Source organism: Panthera uncia, chromosome B1, assembly GCF_023721935.1.
Source record: "Panthera uncia isolate 11264 chromosome B1, Puncia_PCG_1.0, whole genome shotgun sequence".
NCBI classification, from domain to species: Eukaryota; Metazoa; Chordata; class Mammalia; order Carnivora; family Felidae; genus Panthera; species Panthera uncia.
The window spans coordinates 92,624,278-92,634,878 of NC_064811.1; the positions used below are offsets into that span (position 1 = coordinate 92,624,278).

The following is a 10,601-nucleotide window of genomic DNA, read 5'->3' on the forward strand; positions in this document are numbered from 1 at the left end:
ATTCATGCGAGGATTATATTTACCTGTTAAACTGAGTACATATTCATATTCATAGATTTAAAGGAGAGAGAACGTGAATTAATAAGAACAGTGTTGAGTTCAGATAGTGGAGTAAGAATGATTTTTGTTGTTCCTAAAATTCTTTTACTGTTTTCATATTGTTTAAACAATAAAAGTTTTAATATTGGTTATGTAAACTTTTATGTAGAATATGACCAAAGCATCAAAGTATTGTTTGGCATATTAAACTTGAACCAATAAAGACAGTTCTCTAGTATGAACACAAGAGTTTCATCTTGTTCACAAGTATCATGAGCATGTCAAATCTACTAATGTTGCTTAAAGTTCCCTATGATTAGATATTTTCATAATTTCTTAAATCTGTTCCATCTTTTCACTAGCTTTGTTTGCCTACTTTTCTGGGCTCTTAAAATATTTACATATTTTTTGTTTTGCTCTTTTGCATTTATAATAGAGTGAGTTTTCTTATAAAGTAATTTTTAAGGGCTACTACAAACCTATTTTTATTAGAAATGGAAAAACTCTTCTTAATAATAAATTAAAATGATTTCAAACTTACGTTTCCTTTTTTGTTCTTTTAGGTAAGTAACTGAACAGGGACATGAAGAACTGATATTTCAAATGACAGCCATGTTGCAAAAGGTACTTTTGGTATTTTAATATCACTGTAAAAGTAATCCTATCGAAAGATATAGAGGTTGGAAAGTAACTAAGTACAATTTTGGCAAAAATAATTTTTTATGTAAACAGATTTAAAGATGTTAGAGCTTTAATAATATTTTAATTATGAAAAACGTAATATTGTCAGTATTACAGGGGAGTGGAAAGATAAAGAGATTGATCATTTTGTCAACATATTGACTGGTGGAAAGAGGGAGGTTGGGGACCAAGTTTGGTGTAATAGACAAAGTGAACACATTGGGATTTGTGCATCAGAGTCATCTATTTTCTCTAAGGGATTATGGTTTCTTGTCTGTTATCAAAACATTATCTCCAGGATTGCTCATCAAATTGATTGCTCTAAGCTTGTCAATAACGCAGTTTGATTCTGGATAATTTAAATAGATTGAATCACTGTGGAGAACTCTCCAGATTCTATTTATGTAAAAAAAAAAAGTTTTTAAACAGAAGGGAGGGAGGAAGGGAAGAAGGAAATATTACACTTAGAAATAAAGAATATAAAAATTCTCAGTTCTGAATATCTGTCACATGCATGGTTTGTGGAAATCTGATTTTTTTTTAAGTCCCAAATCTCATCTAGAAGAATCTCTTTCTTCTCTAGAAGAAATCCTTAAAATATTGTAGAAACTATCATTGTCACAGGGGAGACAATTGCATTATGAATTGTTAGACGAGCTGTGTGATACCATTAACATTGGCAATCACACAAAAGACTGTGATATTTTAGATGCACTGAACCATGTATTGTCCCTTTGTACTAAATTAACAATTCATTTCAATAAGCAGAAGATACATGAGAATATCAAAAGAAGAGAAATCAACTCAAATATAAAATCACAATAAAAAAAACTTTTCATTTTGCTTAAAATTTTCTGAAGGATCTTACAAATCTCAGGACAGGTGCCACTGAAGAGGCCTAATGTGAAGAGAAATTTGAAAAAAAAATTGGGGGAACAACTTTATACTAGGAAGTTTACTTTTTTAATGATCATTTAATTAGCATAAATTTTCTCTGCTTTGTGACTATTCTTTTGTCAAATGAGATCTAGGGAATTTTATCAATACTGATAATGAGAGCACTAATCAGCTTGGGCTGTTTTTAGAAAGGGCAGATATTACCCTGTCATATTATAGTAATATGTTATGATACAATTTGCTTCACTTGAGGTACAGTGAGGCTTCCAAGTGTGAATGCCAAGTCAGCAGTTGGATTGATGAGTCTTAGAAACTCAGAGAAGAGATCTGTGGTGGATTTTGGGAATCATTGTCTCAAAGTTCATAACTAAGACGGTTGAAATAAGTAAGCCACTTTTGTAGAGACTATAGTGTGATAAAGATTTGAGGACTAATTCCAATACTTGAAAGAAAGGTGAGACTAATGAGTTGACAGAGTGTCAAATGTTACTGACAGGTCAAGAAACATGAAGGCTTCAATAAACCCATTAGATTTTCCCATGTGAATGTCCTTAGTAACACTGGCAAGGGAAGTTTTGGTGAAATGGTAAGGACAAAAGCCAGATTGGAGGTGGATTGAGGAATAAATAGGAAGTAAGGACATGGAGTTGGCAAAAATAATAGCTCTTTGAAAAATTTGTCTCTGAATAAAAGGGGAGAGAATCCAGTAGCTGGACAGGGATGTTGGGATGAGAGAGAGCCTTGAACATGTTTAAATGTTCATGAGAATGGTGCAGAAGAAGGGAAGAAATGAAGGTATGGGTTTCTTGAGAATGAAGAAAGGGCTGGAGTAGGCAGTGCAGGAAAAGAGATTACCCATACCTGGTGGGAGGATACCTACTTCAACATAACTAAGGCAGTGAGAGTAGGGTGTGTACACATACAGATAAGCTCATAGACTTGGTATAATACTTATAAGGAGTATTAACAATGGTTTCTCTTTTCTCTATGAAAAAGGTATGGCCAGTGCAGTTAGGAAAGTTTTTGAGGAAAAGAGGAAAGCTGGAAATAGTGTTTGTAGAGAGTAGAAGGGGAGAGGGAAAGTTGTGTTGGAGACTATGTTGTTAGACTAGGCTGGTATCAATGACTGATAATTTGTAGTTTATCAGATTCTCTGAATTTTGCAGTGGTCTTAAGATTCCAATTTGTGAACTTGCCAATTCAGTCAACCTTTGTAGATTGTGACAAGCCTTAGGTGGTATAAGGATTTATTTAAACCTAATAAATGATTACCTTCTTCCATAGAATTAGGATGGAACCATATTTGAAGACATTCATCTAAGTGTGGTCATTTCCCTTAATTTTCATGAATATATACTATGTATATTTGTAAATGTACTATATGCATGAATATTATTTTCAAAAAATCAGAAACCAAAGATCTTCTGCTTCAAGGAAAGGGATCAGAAAGATAGTGACTATTCTTTTTCAGGTCCTCAGTTTTGGTGTGTATTTCCTAATGACACTATTTTCATGGCAAAATTTAGGATCACTATTTGACTTTGAAGAAAAGATTCCTTTCTTTAAAATCCAAAGTTTGTGTCCTATTTGCCATGACAGAAGAGAGCCTGTTGTCCCTACTCAGGCGTCACATAGCTTGGCACATTCTTCCACTTCTGGCCAGTATCCTTTGGATAGTCAAGTGAGACTGTGAAAGTATTAAGTGGGTCCAGAAGATGAAAAACTTCAGTTTGTTGACTTTGAATTGTAAGACTGTTATGTTAATATGCACATTTAACTAGAAACTCTAAATTTCCATTTCCCATTTTGATTTTTAAGAGTGTTTACTTGAGGGCATAGAGCTCTTTATTAGACTGAAGAGATCTTCTAGTTCAGGAACTTTCAAATGTTTTTTTAGCTGCAAAACCACTTTGAAAATTAAAATTTGGTATAAACAAAGATAAAAAGAGAAGTGTTCTGGTTTCATTAGGCATGGGGGATCTTGGATCCACCTATAGTCGCCACCTCCTTCTCATCCCGCTTTTGGGTAGGTCTTCTGAGACCTCACCACTGAACCTTGGAATATTGAAAATTAAAATTCTAGGTGATCACAACTATACTGAATTTCATTAAAATATAAAATTTTTAAGATAAATTGTGGTTTGCGGATAATTTTGTTCTCTGATTAAAATAAGCAGGTTACTGCCTACTTTGACCCAAGTCATATAATTATTTTATAATGCTAATTTTAGTGATAATAGATACTAATTTTGGCCAAAGAAATTCCATAAAAAACATTTCTAACTATGTTTCAAATCTGCGGTTGAAAATGCCAGGCACTCCATTTAATTATGTTTGCTGGTCCGGATGACCAAAGTTTGTAAATGGGGAGCCCGTTAGTGAGCTCATGAATAGAACTTTTCTTTATTGTTCTTGAATGATGGACATATGACTATGGTAGAGAGGATTTAACTGCCTTGATCTTGAGCCACCATGAAAGTGTGTAAGTTACCAAGATGGTACTCTTCCATTATGGTATGACTTTGCCTAGGGCTGACAGTATTTATAGACATGGAATTGAATATTTTCGAGAGAATAACAGTACCCTATCTAGTTGGAAACTAGAACATGGATAAAACAGATACAGTAAATGGTCAAAAGAAGGCTGAATCGGAGTATGTGAACTTGCTAACAGAATTATAAAGACAGACTAATAAAACCAATTGGGGAAGTACTAAACATATGATATGTGACACATACAATACCGAATAGTTTATTTGTGTTATTTTTAATAGTTGTAGCAACCCAGTAAAGTCGATATTATGACTTGTTTTTATATTGGATGAAACAGAGGCTCATGGAAGTTAAGTGGCTTGTCCAATTTGCACGGTAAATTACCAGCAAATGTGGTAGAGCCAAAATTTAGCTGGATCATTTTATTTCAAGACCAAAGTGGCCTAGTGAAGTCAGATCCAACAGCCTGCTGGGATTAGAAGTAGCCGAAGTTTTGAAGGGAAAGTTCAAAACTGTTAGGGACATAGCAAGAAGAGGCTTGGTCCTCCATGCCAGAGAGTGCTGCCCAAGAAGTTAAATACTTCCAGTGGTTCACTGAGAAAGAAGTGGCTCTGAGAGTCCAATGAGGGTTTGTGTCCTTAGAACCTACTGCCTTTTTAATTGCCTCAAACAGTCCTCCCTCTAAATAACTGTGGTGATTAGAGGACTATCTCTTCAAGGCTCAGGTCACTTGGGGCTTATGCCAAAGAGAGCTTTGAATATAGAGATCAATGGGATGAGCTCTGGCTGGCTGAGGACTCCCTGTGGTATCCCTGACTTTGGAAGCCTGGCCCATTGTCCTTTCTTTCATTCCAAGATTCATTTCCTGGGGAAGGAGAAGGAGCTCAGTTCTGGATTATGTCCCTGACATCTTCAATTCAAGTGTATATCCCTGAATCATACATTCGAATCTACACTGGTACATGAAATCTTGTTCTAGGTATAGAGAAACAAGTAACAAAAGGAAATGGGAATAATTAAAAGGGTTAAATAGGACATCATGTGAGCCAAATATAAAATTTACAGTCCTGAGTTTTTACATTTTTTTCAAGGCTTGTTTAAATATGTAGGGCTTAAATAATAATAATAATAATAATAATAATAAATAATAATAATAATAATAATAATAATACAACTTTTAAAAGGGGCACTTGGGTGGCTCAGTGGGAAGAGCATGCAACTTTTGATTTCCAGGTCATGAGTTTGAGTCCCATGTTGGGTGTAGAGATTACTTAAATTAAAAAAACAAAAACAACAAAAAAACCTTAAATATGTAGGGCTACTGGGAGAAAATAGCAGAGACTAATCTTTTCAGGTATTAGGAAATAGAATAACCTACATTGACATGACTATTGATAATATGTATATTTTTGCTTGCCTGTGATGTCAACATTTTTTTATACTTCAAATTGTGCCAATATATCTGTTCATGTAAATCATATGTAATATTTGAGACATTTCCTCTGGTAATGGAGTATTGGTCCTTTGTTTTGATCAACAATTGTAACACAGTTTGCTTAAATTTAGTTAACCCCAAACTCTCAAGCTCTGTATTTTTGGGGTATTTTTTCCTGAAGAACACATATAATTGAGAGAACAATAGAATTACATTTGCGCATCTTAATCCATTTCAATGTTACCAAACCTTCAAATAAAAATGGGGCTTTATAGTCTCTCCCTCTCAGTTCTTGTGACCAGAGAAAAGAATGCTTTTTTCTTTCATTCTGTTTCCTCTTTTGTTATGTTTTGGTTTTGGTTAAAGCTGTTTACAGCTGGCATACCCCCCCCCCTCCCTTTTTTCTGTTCTTGTGAAAAAAGGAGAAAATGAAGACTCAGTAAACCAAAGCACTACTAATGTTTCTAAGTACTACTAATATACTAAGAAAAGAACATAATTTGTGTGTGTGTGTGGGGGGGGGGAAGTGTTTGCTCTATGACAAATTTTCCTCTTTCACAACCAGAAATACTCCTTCACTCTGGTCAGTCTATGTACAACAGAGACTATGTAGAAAGGATTGGTATCAGATAAAGTTAACAAAGCTCTAATGAACTAATTGATTACTTACTTTTTTTCAAAGCAAAATTTGCCTCCTGCTCCCATAATTCCTCCATTTAACTTGTATAAATTATAATTCTAGCAAAGCTAGTGACTATTACAGTTATTAATTGGTCACGTAATTAACCACAGGCACAACAGTAAGATTTATGTTAGTTTTGGTGGTCAACCATATCTTTAGTGTTTTAAGTTTTTGTAACAAATAAACAATAGAGTAAGCAAGTTCTTCTTGGGTTTCTCACCGCCCCCCCCCCCAAAATTAACATGAATCACATCAATTTCCAATGTCTGAGGCCACATGCTTAGAGGCAAAGCATATGAGGAAAACAGGACCTTACCCTGATCTAAAGCTGAAAAAACGGATCTCACAGAAAAGAGCATGCCCTTCTTAGCATGCATCTGGCCCTTTTCATTTTGCTTTCATCAGCTGGGGCTGTTCAGTGGTGCAAAGAAAACATTGTAAAATGCTTACAGCTTTTAGAAGTGCTTCTGAACTCTTCAAATAATGGTAAGAGTTGCAAATCTTATAGGAAGAGCCTATCACAGAAAAGCTTTATTCAGCTCCACGGGGAATGGTGAACTTCAGTTACTGAGAGCTGCTCTAAAGTAAAATACTTATGATAAGGAGGTACTGGAGTATTCATTGTGGTAAAGCTTAACGGGAACAAATGTGTGTTTCATTGCATGTCTAAATCTAATATCTGTAAAGGGTGTCTGTGGCCGCCAGCAGAAAAGGAAAGAGTGAAATTTTGCAGATGGATAAAAAGGAACTTTGAATAACCAAAGCTTAGGTTTTTGGCAAAAATCCAATGCACTGGGAATTCTCTAGCAAAATGGGTTGAACTTGGCAGATCTACAAATATGCATATTTCTACTCAGAACAATCAAGCAAACATAGAGACTTCCAGAGGAACTAATTATCTTTGTCTTTTTTTACCTTAGAAAGAGGGTCATATTTGGAAGACAATTAATTGCTAAGAGATTTTAGAAGCAACATTTAAAAAATGTTGAAAGAAAAACCTATATTTAGCCTTTTTCAAAAATGTTTTTAATACCCCTTTGTGCTCCCAAAATAATTTATCATAATTGACAGAAGCCCAAGCCATATGGGTTTATAATTTGACGACTTGTATATTTTGCCATTTGCCTTTTGAGTAAAAGGAAAATTCTATTTCAATATCTTTTGTTTTTCTTGCTACTTATTGCTGTAGTTTTATCATTATGAAATGAATCAATGCAGTCAATTTTCTAAGTATGTATCTGTACAAGACAAACCCTGTCTACTGACTCAGATTATTTACATTACAGAAAAACAAGCTATAGAGGAATATATATGAACGTATCTCCAAAAAGTATTTTCTGGAAAACATTGCCATGTGAAAATGTACTGTATATATTGATATTAATATATAGTATATGTTTTATATTTGATTATATGCATATAAATAAATTGGGTGATGACTTGGTTTTTCAGTATAAAATATTATAGCAATTACAACTAATTTGACCCTGTGTTCTAAATTCAAATATAGGTATTTTAACTATTTTATTTAAAAAAATGAAATCATACAAAATAGTAGAAAGAACTGATTTAATTAAAATGTAAATCTCTGAATTTCACATTTTGTAAATTTTTCAGTTACAATTGAGGTATTATAAAATGTTTGGGCTAAAAATAGAAAAATTAAAAGAGAACACTTATTTTTAAGAGTGGACTGGTAGATAGAGAGCTTTTTAAATAGAATGAATAAATTTCTATTTTCTGAGGTAGAAAGATGCCAAGGTAAGGAAAAGAAAAAAGAAAAGAAAAGAGATAGAACACCGTGTGTGAATCTATTTCCATCATAAATATCTGTGCATAGTTCTAGAAAATATCTGAAGGATACTACACAGTTAATTGTGGTTACCTTTGGTAAATAGAACTCTGTGAGTGGACACAGGAGACTTTCACTTTTATAAATGCATTTTATACTGTTTAGATCTTTTTTTCAATATGTATGTTTTCACACAAACAGACACACACATATTTTTATTTAAGGCAGTATGTGTACATATTTAAAGGGCTAACACAGTGAAAAAGACTACTGGTCCTGACTTGAAATTTACTAACCATCAAAAGTAAATTGATCTGCTTATTTTATATCATTATTATGAGAATTATTTGGCATTACGAGTGAGGAAGGGAAGATTTGTTCTTTTTTGTTGTTGCTGTTAAATATGAACACTAATAGCCAGAAAATGGAGCAGGTCTACTGAGACAATTAGGCTGAGAATAAATAGATCTTGTTGACTTTTGTAGAAAGTATAGAGTTAAGGTAGTGTTGTTATGAGATTAACACTGACATAACATTGTTTCTTTTTGTAAATATTGCCCTGAAAGGATTGAAATTAGGGAGTCACAAAAACATCCACATGGTAGAAAAGATTGTATGTGATAGTTAGAAAATGTATGTCATTAGCCTTTGTTAGTGAGTGAAACAAAAATAGCAATTAGGTTCTCCCTCCCCCCCCACCCCCCCGATAATACATGTGGAATTCTGGTTATGGTCCATCAGTTTCACCTACTATAAATCTACATTAAAATTCCATACAGCCTGTATCCTTCAGGAATACGGCTAATTTAAAATTTTTTACTATAGTACAGGCGTGCATAACTCTTACGCTACTGTTATAAGCTTCCTAGATTGTGTGTATATATCTATATCTATGTATCTGTGTATCCCTTTAGCTGATGAGTATTTCACATTTGATTTTTATTATTATTGTTTTCTGCTTAATGAAATCTATGAGATGAAACAATTTAGTAAAGTTATCAACTGTGTGAAAAGTTTAGTGAATAAACAGACTTGATTAACAAGAGACAAAAATGAAGAACAATAATGGCAAAGTAGTAGCAAACCTAAAATATCATAGAAGCACTATATTAAGATTTTTATTTTATTTTATTGTTTATTTATTTTTTTATTGCACCAAGAACTTGGTGAGAACTTTTTATTTTTGTCAATTTTATGTAACAACCAAATGAGAGATTATCAATATCCACTTACTAAGTAGAAGGAAAGTGGGGAACAGAGCACTTAGAAAATCATCTCAAAGTCCAGTAATCATTTAAGAAGAGTGTGGGAGTGACACTACTTTGTCTTCTCTGGATGTTGCAATAGTGTGAATAACTGTTGAGTTTCTGCCATCTACTGCAAGGCACTGGCCTAGCCCTGGTGAATTCCACCTCCACCTTGTCAGTGTTACATTTCTATATTTCCATGGGCGCTCCTTATCTTTTCTTCTTATGTATATTGTTTGACTTAAATTTTCCTTGTGGAGAACAAAAGGATTAAAGTTATTCCAACCAAGATAACTACAACAAAGTTGAGGATTAAGCAGTTAGCCAATTCACTTGATGTCCTTTTTGTTTCAGCAGAATAAATCATGTTGCTCAGCCTCTTGTATATTATGGGCATTTAATAAATGTTGCATAACTGGAGGAATGAATACATTAGGATGCTATTACAAACCTCATCAGTATACTTCATGATTCTTTTACTATAGCGAAACCAGAATCCAACTCTAGAATTTATCATTTAAGTCTTATCTATAATTTTAAAAAATGCTGGGACACCGAACAGTTCTGTAGTTCACGTAGGTTACACGGATTAGCAATCAAAAATAAAGCAGCCAAACCCACATTCCTATAAAATTAAAAAAAAAAAAATTACGTTCATTTGTTTGATGGAAACTGGAAGTGTATATATCAGATAAGTAAGTAACAAGGGGTGGGGATTCTCCTTTTGAATTAACCATTTGATAGTGCCTTATAATCACCTACAGATTAAGATTACTTGGATGACATGGGCTCAAATATTGATGGTCTCTTAGATATATTAAATTTTGTGTGGTTCTATTACCTTTTCTCAGTGAGTGTTTGTGTAGTTGATTGGAAATGTGCTCTTGGCTAAGCCTGAGTGTATTTGAGACCAGGTCAACTGAGTGATTGACTGATCCTGTCAACAATATGATTTTTATATTTGCTTTCAAAATTTAGACACAAATGTTTGGTATTTTGTGAACAACTCAGTAATGAACGTCTTTCTATTTTAGTTAGTGCGTTTTACAAAATGTCCCATACCTAGGGGCTGTGTCTCAGCATCCCCCAAGAAAAGCCATTGGTTTTATCATACATCCTGTGAATCATGGGTAGAAATTCAATACTTTTTTTTTATTGTGGTAAAAACCACATAACATTATCAATATAATTTTAAACAAAGTCTAACGCTACTTTTGTATTTACTATACTGTCAATGACACCAAAAAGAAGCTAAAGTTGTCTCTATATAATTTGTTTTGCGAGTTATTCAGATAAAAAAAAGAAAACCAATATGTACATAAAATTTGTCAATAA

The 10,601-nt window shown here is 33.5% G+C and overlaps 1 long non-coding RNA gene across 1 annotated transcript in view; it reads left to right on the forward strand.

Moving 5' to 3' along the window:
* Positions 1–4,004, forward strand: part of LOC125923039 (uncharacterized) — a 183,021-nt gene extending 179,017 nt beyond the window's left edge. Inside the window, exon 2 of the long non-coding RNA XR_007457865.1 lies at positions 603–4,004. This is a non-coding gene — a long non-coding RNA (uncharacterized LOC125923039). The remainder of the gene's footprint in view (positions 1–602) is intronic.
* Positions 4,005–10,601: the final 6,597 nt, after the last annotated feature.